The sequence below is a fragment of the Microtus oregoni genome, unplaced genomic scaffold, assembly GCF_018167655.1.
Source record: "Microtus oregoni isolate MIOR12 unplaced genomic scaffold, Mior012 000000F_ref0000247, whole genome shotgun sequence".
NCBI lineage: Eukaryota > Metazoa > Chordata > Mammalia > Rodentia > Cricetidae > Microtus > Microtus oregoni.
The window spans coordinates 20,743,283-20,756,079 of NW_024543059.1; the positions used below are offsets into that span (position 1 = coordinate 20,743,283).

Genomic DNA, 12,797 nt, shown 5'->3' on the forward strand with positions numbered 1-12,797 from the left:
GCCCTCCTGAAATCTCAGCATTCAGAAGCCAGACAGGGCATCTGGGAACAAGACGGCTAGTTAAACTAGCCCAAGAAGAAGCTTCCAGTTCAGCAAGAAACTCTGCCTTATAAACTAGAAAGCAATTGAGAAAGAACCCACAACAGACACTCATGCAAATGCATTCATGTACTCCACAGATATCTACAAATATATATATATATACATACACATGCACATACCCCCACAGATACGCACACACACATAAAATACACACACCACACCTATATACACACAGAGAGAGATACACACACACACATACACACACTCCAAAGGTACACACACACCCCACAGATATATACATACATACACACTGGAGAGGGGGACACAACCCAGGTGTCCACAGGAGTTACAGCTTCCTAACCCTTCCTGCCTTCCCAACGCAGGGCTATCTGAGCACCAACAACTCAATAACTGAGAGAAATAGTATAAATGCAGCAGTTCAAAAAGATAAAATTCATGCAAGCAATGCATGGTGAACAAAAGATCATATCATTCTCTGAGGATGAGAAAATGACAGCCTGGCTTGAGGTGCAAGTGCCATCCTAGAGGATCTGGGTCAAAGTCCAGACACAGGGAAGTTCTTTCAGATTCATCCTAAGTAAAATGTGATAGGAGCAATCTTCCTCGAAGGTGAGGGATGGTCGCTGAGATGAATGATGCCCTTCTAAAGTCTGCACACAGTAGGCTCTTGGCATAAGTTAGTTGGGGTTGATTATAACAAACAGAAATTACACATACCCCAGCCTCTCTCCTAAGATTAGGACTTGTAAAAGTGAGTCAATGTTGTTTCCATGGTGAGGACTATATTACTACACTGTTACCTCTGGTGTGCCAGAGGGACACTGCAGGTCCCAGGAAAAGAGCAGATGCCAGACCCTAGCATACGACTCCCTGCATGAAGACTGCAATATTTTTCAGGGGGTGTCTGGAAAGCGCATGGTGCCATGTAAGGACAGCCCTCTTCTGATGACCGCTGACGCTCTCTGAGCCTGTTCCTCTGCGGTCTTGGATCTGTTCCCAAGGCTTTGTATTCTCTGCCAGCCTCCTCTTAAGAAAACCGGATGCTCTCTACGAAAAAGCAGCCAATCCAAAGCATCCTAAGTGGGGCACTGAAGAGGCCTCCTGCAGATGGCAAGCTGTTCCCCTGAGACCACTTGTCAAAGACACCGGCAGATCTTCTTACCTCTTGCCAAGAGAAAGCCTCTCAAGTTCTCAAAAAGCATCAAAATAGAAACTCACTTTTAGGTCCTCTAAAAATGTCTTCGGAACGGCAATGTGCTCTTGGCTTACCTACTACAAATTACCAAAAATAGGACTCACCAAACTGCCACGTCATTTGCATAGCGAACTTTAGCACCATATCTCTAGCATAAATCAGCCTGTGTGATCTATGGCGCCTGCTCATCCAGCCCTTCAGGTAACAAGTCTGTTTTCTTGAGATTGAAGCATTTCTTAAGGAGGGGAGGAGGAAGGCTTGGGCAACTCACAAGCTACAAGAGAGCTAAAAGCCTCGTGAGGCTCCTTCCCCACCTTACAGGAGCAGGAACACGTGCTGGAGGTAGGGGACACTTCCATGGTGTTGATGCCCACAAGCTGCAGAGGGCTTCAGTGCACAGTGGAACTGGCTCTTCCCTCTAAGTCACCCGCGTCCCTATAAGTGAAATGAAAAATGAAACATATGCCCTGGCAATGCTGAAGCATGCAAGGTGTTTCTGTTGAACTTGGCCATGTTGGGTTTCATGTTCTAAGTTGATGAGGATGACTGACCAGGTCTCTTCCCTGATTATAGAAGGTTGAATCATCATGTGGTTGCTGGGAGTTGAACTCGGGACCTTCGGAAAAGCAGGCAGTGCTCTTAACAGCTGAGCCATCTCTCCAGCCCTATAAGTAACTCTAGGAAATCCACTGGTCACCAAGGTAGGCTTACATGAAAGAACTTCTGTCTGTTACTGGAGCCCTATCTGGGCAAACAGGCGTGTGTCCTCCCAAGCAGTCACACAACACAGAGGGAAGACCTTGGCAAATAAGAACCTAGCAACAAAATGGGGCAATCTGAAGTCTCACTGCAGAATAACTCTTCCTACCGCTGTCCTCACAGATAATGTTCCTGGGCACAGATGTGTCTACCTGGACTCCAAAATCAGGTTGAAAAATGGTACAAATGCCAAGCCTGACATCAAAACATTAAACCAAAGGGACATGCCTAGCCACCTTGTCATAAACGAGATCCTGAGTGCCCAAGGTTTATAGGCTGGGCAGAAGAAGTGTCTAAAATGTTTAGGAAATTTCCTCGAACCTGAGGGCTTGAGGAAGTCACTAGTACATCCTCAAAATGGCCACACCCAGATGGCTTCAGGCTGAGTTGCGGTTCTGGATCAGGAACTCTGCAAAGTGCACACTCTGACCTACAGACTCCAGTGTGCATGTGCAATATACCCATCATTACTGACTCTGGAAGAGGAGCCCTGTGTAGCCTTGACTGTCCCTGGAACTCACTCTGTAGACCAGGCTGGCCTCGGAATCAGAGATCTGCCTACCTCTGCCTCCTAAGGGCTGAGGTTAAAGGCATGCCCCACCACTGCCCAGCAAGGCCTTACATATTTCCCCATGGAAGATTCAGGAAAACAATACCAACCTCGAGACCTCCATGGTCTGTGATGCTTTAATACCAGTCTTCTCAACTACACAAGCTCAGAAAAGGATCATGAACCCCAAGATGATACCAAGGATGTAATAGGGAACATTGTGTGTAAAACGATAGGGCTATGAACACTCAAACACCTAGACAAACATTATCCCAGGTATTTCTGAATGGATGTAACATCTAAAGTAGATAAACAAAGTCAGGGCTGGAGAGATGGCTCGGTGGTTAAGAGTACTGACTGCTCTTCCAGATGACCTGGGCTCAATTCCCAGCACCTGTATGGCAGTTCACAACTGCCTATAGCCACAGTTCTAGGGGATCTGACACCCTTATACAGACATATTTTCAGGCAAAACACCATTGCACATGAAATAAAAATAAATCATTGAAAGAAATTTTTAAATAAATAAAGCCAACTCTCCTCCACAATGTGGGTAGGCTTCACCTACCCAGGCAAAGGCCTAAGTGAAACAAAAGGCAGTCTCTTTTAAAGGGAAGTCTTCCTGCCCATTAGACAGTAGGTTTGTGGAGTGGGGGGTTATCTCTTCGTTTGTTCTGTTATATTGGTTTCTGAGACAGTCCTATTATGTATCCCAAACTTGTCTCAAGACTCATATCCTCCTGCCTCCATCTCATGGATGTGTACCAGCTAGCCAGATACACTGTCTTTGGACTCACTGAAACAATGGCTGTTTCTCAGCCTTAAGTATGTCTGCATTCAGACCAGAACCGAGGGGTTGGAGAAATGGTTCAGTGGTTAAGAGCACTGACTACTCCTCCAGAGGACCCAGGTTCAATTCCCAGCACCCACATGGCAGCTCACAACTGTCTGTAATTCCAATTCCAAGGAAATCAACACCGTCACACAGACATAACTGTAGGCAAAACACCAATGCACCAGAAATAAAAATTAATTTAAAAAATACCAGGGTGGCCTACCCAGGTGGTGAGGAAAAAACACAACCCTACCCAGCACCATTTAGACTGAGCAGGAACCCACATGCCTGCCTGCCCAGGGAAACCAGCTGGTCAAGCACTATTATCATAGACAAATGGATGGGATGGGATGGGATGGGATGGGATGGGATGGGATGGGATGGGAGAGAGAGAATGGTTCATGTCCTGTGTAGAAAGAGATCTGAAGAGGTGAAGGCAGTGAGGAGCAGGCTGAGGTGGGTGGTCTGCTTGTCACCAAGGGCCATGGTGATGTCCGGGCCTCGGCTGCTGCTAAGGCCCATGTCTAGGTCTGTGGCCCTGCTGCACCTTGGGTCTGTGTTGATGTCTGTGACTCCTCATACCATGGAAGGCCAAGAGGCAGGGCTCTCACTGGCTGCAACATTAGGGATTGCTAACCCAGTCCCTCAACAGCTGCAGCACGCAAAAGAGCAGGCCCTGCACCTCACCTAGGCAGCAAAGTAGAGTTGATCCTGTCAACACGGGTGTGGTGTGCCAGCCCTGAAAACATGAGCACGGGAGATCTGGTGCTTCTCATCTGCCATGTGGTGGCATGGACAAGGGAGAGATGCCTTCTCCTTGCCCCTCATCACCTACCCCTTACTGGCTGCAGCACTTGGGAGTACAGGCCTTGCACCTTGCCTGAGGGCATGAGAGAGAGAGAGAGAGAGAGAGAGAGCTAGCACTGCCCCCTTTGTCTGCCATGTGGTGTCAAAGACCAGGGAAAGATGCCCTTCCAGAGCTGCCCATCCCCGTTACCAGCAGATCTGGCCCCACCCCTCATCTGCCATATGGTGGCATGGGCAAGGAAGAGATGCCTTTCTCCCACTCTGCCTGAGGCAGTTGGGAGAACTGCCCCTGTCCCTCACCAGCTGCAACACTTAGGAGAGCAGTCCCTGTCCCTCACCAGCTGCAACACTTAGGAGAGCAGTCCCTGTCCCTCACCAGCTCCAACACTCAGGAGAGCAGTCCCTGTCCCTCACCTGGGGACCACAGTACAGCTGGCCCTGGTGGTATAAGTGTTGGTGAGCCGGCCCTGAGGGCGTTAAAACAGGAAATGGGCCCTGGCCCTTGCTCCTTGCTGTGTGACTCACTGAGTCACATTACAGCTTTCGCATTTTCTTTTTCTACAAGGGTAGAGAACAGATACAAAGGGACAGGGAGATAAATAGGATCAAGATATAGGTAATGAAATTCACAACAAATAAATAGTTACAAAAAAAGACTAGAACCTATACTATAAGATCTTCATAAGCAATTTCCTATAAGTATATGGCCCACCTCTCTCTCCCTTCCTCTCTCAGACACACACAGAGACAGAGAGAGAGGGAGAGAGGGAGAGAGAGAGAGAAAGAGAGAGAGAGAGAGAGAGAGAGAGAGAGAGAGAGAGAGAGGAGCACATGCACTCTGCTGCTTCTGCAGAGAGCCCTCACTAAAACATAAGAACATCGGTAAGGGTCCTCATGCGTACTTCAAACACCAGTTCTGACATTATGAGCCAGAGAAACTGCATTTCAAACAACCCTCTGAAACAAAATACCCTTTGCTAGGGAAGCACAAGTCTTGCTGTCTCATTGTCAGGCGTGTTAATCGGACAAAGCCGAGACCCATGCGAAGTCGATACACGCGGCTCCATTCCGGGCAGAGCTCACACCACATCATGCACTAAAAAGGACATCCACGGACAGCAGGGACACTGGGTAGTGTGGGGGCTGCCCTGCTTGCATGCGCACACTTCTTCCAAAGAGGACCTTTTCTTTCCCAGCTGTGCACAGGGCAGAAGCAGGTAATTCAGAAATAGAATGGGTCAGTGCTTTTCAGACTTCCAGGTCCTGGAGTCTAACTGTGCTGAGAGTATGGAACCAGGGCATCCTGCATCAGCAAGAGAGAACATGAGAAACTTGGAAACAGTAGTCCTAGAAGCTATGCTTGTGTCCATGACGCTAAGCAACTCACAAGTGTGTTCACACGTGCGACTCGTCTTGCATTTGTGTGTGCGTGTGTGCACATGGACGTGGGTGTGTGGGTAAGTAGATGGTATGTGCACTGTTCGTATCCGCCTCGAGCTCCCTCCACCTTATGTTTTGAGACAGGGTCTCCTCACACATCCTGGAGCTCACTGATTGGTTAGACTAGGATCCAATTGTCTCTACCCTCAAAACACTGGGTTGCAGGCACCCATTGCTCAACTAGCTTTTTGTTATTGTTGTTGTTGTACTGGAGTCCTCTGGAAGAGCATCCGGTGCTCTCAACTCCTGAGTCATCGCTCCAGCTCTCCAGCTAGCTTTCTACGTGACCACTGGGGACCCAAACTCAGGTCTTATGCTTTTGTGACAAGCGTTTTACTAATCAAACCATGTCCCAAACTCCCACAGGCACAACATCTAAATAATCTATAAAGCAATATCATTGATAATTCAGTCTTCCAGGTGAGGAAACTGAGGTTCAGAGAGGTCATTCTGCCCACTGCCACACAGTTAATCAGAAGTATGGTTCAATCTGAAGTTCCTGTGACCAAGGAGCTCAGAAGTGCACGGCTGCCTTCCCCCCACATGGCACTCAGGGTTTGAAACACACCACCCAAAAGAAAAGGAAGAGGAATGAAGGACTAGAGAGATGGCTCGGCTGTTAAAGGCTAGGCTCATGACCAAAATATAAGATATAAGAGTGAGGGTCTCAAGAGCACACACTCAGGTCAGTTCAGGAAGGTCTTGCAGGACAGTGACCACCTACCTGACAGAGAGGGCCAAAGGCTACCTTGATGCTGCTATACCCAGCAAGTTACCTGGAACCTCCACTCCACATACACTAGTGCCTTCACTCGCCCCAAAGACACGCGCGCACGTGCACACACACACACACACACACACACACACACGTATGTGTGGGCATACATTCACACATGCACAAGCACACATACACTTCACCTCCCCTTGACTTCAATACCCACAATCCCCCCTTTACTCTCTGGAAGTTACCACTGAACACAACTCACACATCCCTACAGCACGGGGATCCATATAAACCTCCAACAAACTCTTGGTGAAGCAAGGCTCCCCTGGGGCATGCACTGCTTTGAGGCAGGCCAGCATCCACCACTGATCTCCTTTAGGCTTCTCCATCCTCCACGTTTGGCCACACCTCCAGATCCAAAAGTGGACACACAGGATTAAGTGTGAGGCAGTCAATACACAGCAACCCTCTAGCCAACCAATAGCAGGGAAGAAAGGAGAAAGATAGGACCAATCAAAGCTGACCACTAGGTGCCCTGCTCACTAGCCCTTGATGGTATAAGCTGACAGGACAGAGGCTGAGGAGAAAGAGAGGAAGAGAGACGAAGTTCTAAGCCTGCTTCGAAACCAGTTCTCCATGAACACTATAGCACTGCTCTCTCAAACGTGCAGGTTTTCAGTCCCACGTGACCTGGAGTCCTAATGGCAAAGGGCGCTCAAAAGGAAGACATGGCATGACCTGACACCAGCATTATAATAAATACCACCTTAGACATTTTTGATATTTTAATACTCTACCATGACCAGAGTAATTCTCCCATTTGCTACAACCCTTTTAAACCCTTAAGAGTCACCGGGTGACAACGGCTTGACACTTTCTGTTCGGGCATGCCCGAGTGCAGGTTCTCCAGAAGGAAGGCGTGCAACAGCTCTTCACAGGGCTGTTGGCAAGCTCAGTGGCTTGAGAGAAAAGCAAAGAACAAAGAGACTATGATGTCAGAGATTAAATGCTGCTCTTCCATGCAAACTGAAACTCGCTTTTTATGTGTGTGTTGGTGTATGTGTATGGTGTGTGAGGGGCGTGTGTGTGTGTATCTGGGGTGTATGTGTGTGTATCTAGTGTGTGAGGGGTGTGTGAGTGCATGCGTGTGTGCATGTGTGTGTATCTGGGATGTATGTGTGTGTATCTGGTGTGTGAGGGGTATGTGCATGCATGTGTGCATGCATGTGCATGCACGTGTGTGCGTGCGTGCATGTGTGTGCATGGGTGTGTGTGTGTGTGTGCATCCATGGAGGCGAGAGGTCAATATCGTGTGTCTTCCTCAATCACTCCCCACTTTATTCTTTTAGACAGGATCTCTCAGTAAGTTCAGAGTTCACCCACTCACTAGACTGGCTGGTTAGTGAGCGCTGGGAATCTACCTGCTTCCATCCACCCCTCCCTCAACCCAGGATTGAGATTACAGGCAGAGCCCACCATACCAGATGTTTTATTCGGATGCTGATGATCTGAACACCTTCAGCTCCTTGTGTTTGCACAGAGAGCACTTAACACGCTGAACCATCTCTACAGCCCTTTAACAACAGTTTCCAACCAGGCACAGAAGTCATTCGAAACTGTCCCATTCTGCCTTGAGCTGAGATTTTCATTTAAGAACCCATGTATGGTGGAAGCAACATTGTCCATCCTTGCATCATAATTTTTTTCTTTAAGTTGTATTTTGAAATTCACTTACTAACTAATGGATTCCCATGGGTTTTTTTATACATTTTGATTAACCTACACTACCTTTTCTTCTCCCCCATGGCCCCTCCCATTCATGATTAATCCTTTAACCCCTGATATTCCCTCTCCTTCTTTCCCATGTATTAGTCTACTATCCTTCCAGTTATTTTTTTCTTTCAATTGCACTGGGAGATAGTAGGATGCCATGTGGGTTTTCATGTGCTTTCCCTTTGGATCACCCTCCCCTCTGCCCCTGGCTCCTCCCATACCCTGTGCCCCCTTACCTAAGCATTTCTGTCCCCCACCCCTCCCGTATGCCTCCTCTCTGCTTCTGTTTTACCTACAATCTATCATCTCCTTCCTCTAATGTGCCCAAACCCAAAGAGCGCCCTTCCCATTTCCTGGCTTCCACTTTTGCTTCAAATTAAACAAACCACAACATTTGAAGGTAGGCTATGCATATGAGAGAGAAGATGAGGGGTTTGTCTTCCTTGGCCTAAATCACAGCATTTAGCATGATTTTTTCTACCCATTTATCTGAAATTTGCATGATTTCCTTTTTTGTTAGAGCTGAGTGATATCATTCTATTGTGCATAAACTCCACATTTTTCCTATCTATTCATCTGTTGATGGACATCAAGGTCAATTCTATTTCACAGCTATTGTGAATAGTACACAATAAACATCTATGTGTAAGTGTCTCTGTGGTAGGACATCAAGTCCACTGGGCACATACCCAGAAAGTGGTATTGCTGGTTCACATGGCAGCTGAGTTTCTAGTTTTCTGAGAAACTTCCAGACTGATTTCTGGAATGGCTGCATGGGATTTTCTCCTCATCGACACTCTGTAAAAGCTCCCCCTTCTGCTACAGCCACACTCACATCCCTGATGATGCCCATTCTGACTGTGTGTGCCAGATAAGTTTTTCTGTCAACTTGACACAAGCTCGAGTCACCCGAGAGGAGGAAGCCTCAGCTGACAAAATAGATCTATAAGATCAGGCTGCAGGCAAGCCAGCCTGTAGCATTTTCTTAGCTAGTGTCTGACAGGGGAGGGGCTAGACCATTATAGGGGGTGCCACCCCTGGGTTGCCGGTCCAGGGCTATATAAGACAGCAGGCTGAACAAGTCATGATGGGCAAGTCCGTAAACGGTGCTCCTTCATGGATTTTGCTTCAGTTCCTGCCTCCAGGTTCCTGCCCTGACTGCCTTTGATGATGCAAAGTGATGGAGAAGTATAAGCAAACTAAATCCTTCCCCCACCTCCATCCCCACCCCAACCTGTTTTTGGTCATGGTGTCTTGTCACATCGGTAGTAACCCTGAGATATATGGTATCTTAAAATAGTTTTAATTTGCCTTTCTGTGGTAGTTTGAACGGCCCCATGTGCTTGAATGTTTGGCCCATAGGAGTGGCACTATTAGGAGCGACCTTGTTGGAGGAAGCGTCAGTGTGGGGACAGATTTTGAGGACTCAAACTATGCCCAGTGTGATACACAGTCCCCTTCTGCTGCTTGAGGATCAAGATGTAGAACTCTCAGCTCCTTCTCCAGTACAGCATCTGCCTGCACCCTGCCATGTTTCTCGCCACATTTGATAATGGACTAAACCTCTGAACTGCAAACCAGCCCTAGTTAAATGTTCTCCTTTATCAGAGTTGTTGTCATGGTGTCTCTTCACAGCTACCCTAACTGAGACACTTTCGATGGCTGAGGATGTAGAATACTTCTTAAAGTGTTTTCTAGCCATTTGCAGCTCTCCTTCTGAACTGAGTCAAAGGAGGTCCCAGAGACACCCAAACAATACAGAGTATTATCATTGTCTTGGATTACCCACCAAACTACATGGGAAGACTCTTGCTAAAGACACCACTCACTTGGACTACAGGACACAGAGAAATTGATCTTGAACCAACAGTCAACTTCCTCCCTGCTGGCAAGCTGTCACAGTGCAGGAAGGGGCTATAGAAGCTTTTGGAAGAGAAAACACGTCAATTGTCTTACTCAGGGTTGGACCCTGTTTGCTACAGCAGCAGCCTGCAAGACAAGATGTGCCCAACTGTGTGACAGTGGCATGACTGTTGTGGGGGTAACCAACCACTTTCTGATCGGTTATGAGGCCTGCTCCACAGAGAGAACACATGCTTGGTACTACAAACCTGACCAGAAGCCCATAGCTAGAGAAATCACAGAGCCTAAAGGAGAGCCTGCTTCTGTTATTTTGCTAAATGGTCATGCTTTCAAAGAATCTCCTACCTACATATGTTTAAATCCACAAACCTGGGCGGTTCTCTGTCTTGGTCAGAGAGGTTTCTTTTTGCAGTGAGCAGCAGTCAATAGATAAATACATAACTGGTCACAGTACTAAGAAGAAGAGATTGAGTGATCAGTCCTAAATGGGGCATCTGTAGCACCCCTACCCCACCCGAACTGAGGCTCAGAGGATACCGTGGAAGGAGAAGCAAAAAGAATGGAAGAGCTGGAAGATGTGGGGGAGTGCTGTGAGATCCTGTGTCCTAGAGAGATGACAGAGATAACCATCACACTTGGGAACTCAGCAGCTGTGGCTGCCTGCACACGATCAAGTAACCAAAAGTCCAGCAGAGATGTGGTAGATGATTTCCAGGCCCCGCCCCTTACTGGGATGCTACTGGCAGTAGACAGTTGCTGGGAGAGGATCGTTCTTTTTAAAAATAGGGGCGCTGATAGGATCCCCGTGTTCCAGTAAAGGGTTCCACACCAATGTACATATGGGGCAGCACTAGCTGGACTTAACAGGTTATAAATACACACCCCAAAAAGACCTGAAGCTGTGAGGGGGACATGTTGAAGATCTGAGAGCTGGAGAGGAGAAAAGGGGAATATATGAGTATGTGTGATCCCACTGTATACAGGTATAAAATCCTCCAGAATAAAGAGAAGATTAATGAAAAGACAAGAGGGAGGTATTACAAAATAAATACATTTTTTAAATTCTTCCCCTCTGGAATGTCATCCCCAGGTTTGTTTACTCAGAGGGCTCTCCAGCAGCTGGCCAGAATCAAGTTTCCAATGAGCCTGCAAGCTTCACTTAGACAAACAAGGAAGCTGGGGAGCAAGCTCCAGGGCTAGCAGAGCAACTTGGAAAGAACCCTTCCAGACCTGCACTCAACAACAAGGCAGGGCAGAGAAACACTGAGCCCCAGTGAGTGGGCTCAGTTTGGAGCATGCCTGTCAGAGACATAGACCAAGGAGTCCAGAGACAGAAGTTTGGATCCTAGCCCTTGTCTTTGTGCCTGTGAGTAAGCTACTCATCCTAAAAGCAAATGCCTTCATAGCTGTTTCTTTCCAGGTTCTGGGATTCTGACTGTGGATCACCCAGCCAACCTACTCCATAGGACCTTCAGTTTCCCCCCATTTTTACCTGAGATCATTAAGGACACCTAAACCTTGTTCTGACTTCTGTCGACAGCCCTACTGTGGGACACAATCCACTTACAACTTGTAAGTATGCCTGGTCCTCTACCATCCTCTCCCTTGGGGTGACAGTAAGAGCAGCCACCACAATGGGCCTAGCACAACAACACACATGGTGTCATCATAGCCTGATGCTAGAAACGCAGGCGGGTTCATAATATGAAGTTAAGGAAACAAAAACCAGGAGATGCTGATGAGCCTAATCTAGTAAGTGGGACTCAAATGTTGAACTTGTCCCACACCAGCAAAGGACAGGAAGTGCTGGGTATACCCAGATATGCACAGAGTCTGGGTATATCTACCCCTGAGAAGTGCAGGCAGTCTGTGATACTTCCCAGGTGACTATAAGGACAGCCCCACATTCCTTTGGTTGCCGGGCAGTTCCTACTACAACTAAAAGTCACCAGAAGACATCTGTGCATGGAAGGGAGGCGTGCTTAGCTTCTGTCTCACGGAGATGCTGAGCCATCTAAATTAGCCTAACTTACACATTTAATGAAATACAATAAAATACTAACAAGGTTTGTGTTGGGAAATCTAGACATGCTAATTCCAGTGTCGGTGCACACCTGTAATCCCAGCATCCAGAGGCTAAGGCAGGAAGATGAAGGCTAGCTTGGGCTACACAGGGAGAGCCCCCCATCTCAAACAAAAACAAAGCCAAGCATAGAAGTGGACACAGATCCAGGAGCCTTCTGCAAAAGAGAAGTAATGGAGGGAACTGGCTTCTCCACACAGCGAAGCCACAATCACAGCGTTGAGTTACAGACCCACAAAGATATGCTGTAGTGGACAAGAGCACCCAGAGGCAGACACTACTACAACCCAAAATAGAATAAAAGTGGCACTGTGGCTCAGAAAAAGCCATTTATCCAGTGTTTTGCTTACAGCCACCAATATATCCTACTCTATCATAATAAACGAGATAGATAGACTTAAGGGTAGGAAATAAAATTGTTAGCAGAAAACATGGAAGAGATCCAAATGCCATAGAAAGAGAAGGGTGCTGAATTCAAACATAGAAAAATAATTTAAGTCAGTGGGGGGCACAGGGAAAAAAATAATAATAACTTAAGTCAAGATAAACGATAAGCTTGGAAAATATATCCAATTGCAGCGCAGATGTAAACTAACCTCCTTAACAGACAGAAGGAGTATCTACAAATCAATAAAAGAGGCCAATCATCTAATTGAAAAATGTGTCAAAGGACATAAAAGCAGGCAGGTCACAGGCAGAGAAAAA

The 12,797-nt window shown here is 47.2% G+C and overlaps 1 protein-coding gene across 1 annotated transcript in view; it reads right to left on the reverse strand.

Annotated features, from left to right (window-relative positions):
- Positions 1-12,797, reverse strand: part of Fam174b (family with sequence similarity 174 member B) — a 42,609-nt gene that overhangs the window by 13,089 nt on the left and 16,723 nt on the right. The window lies entirely within an intron of this gene.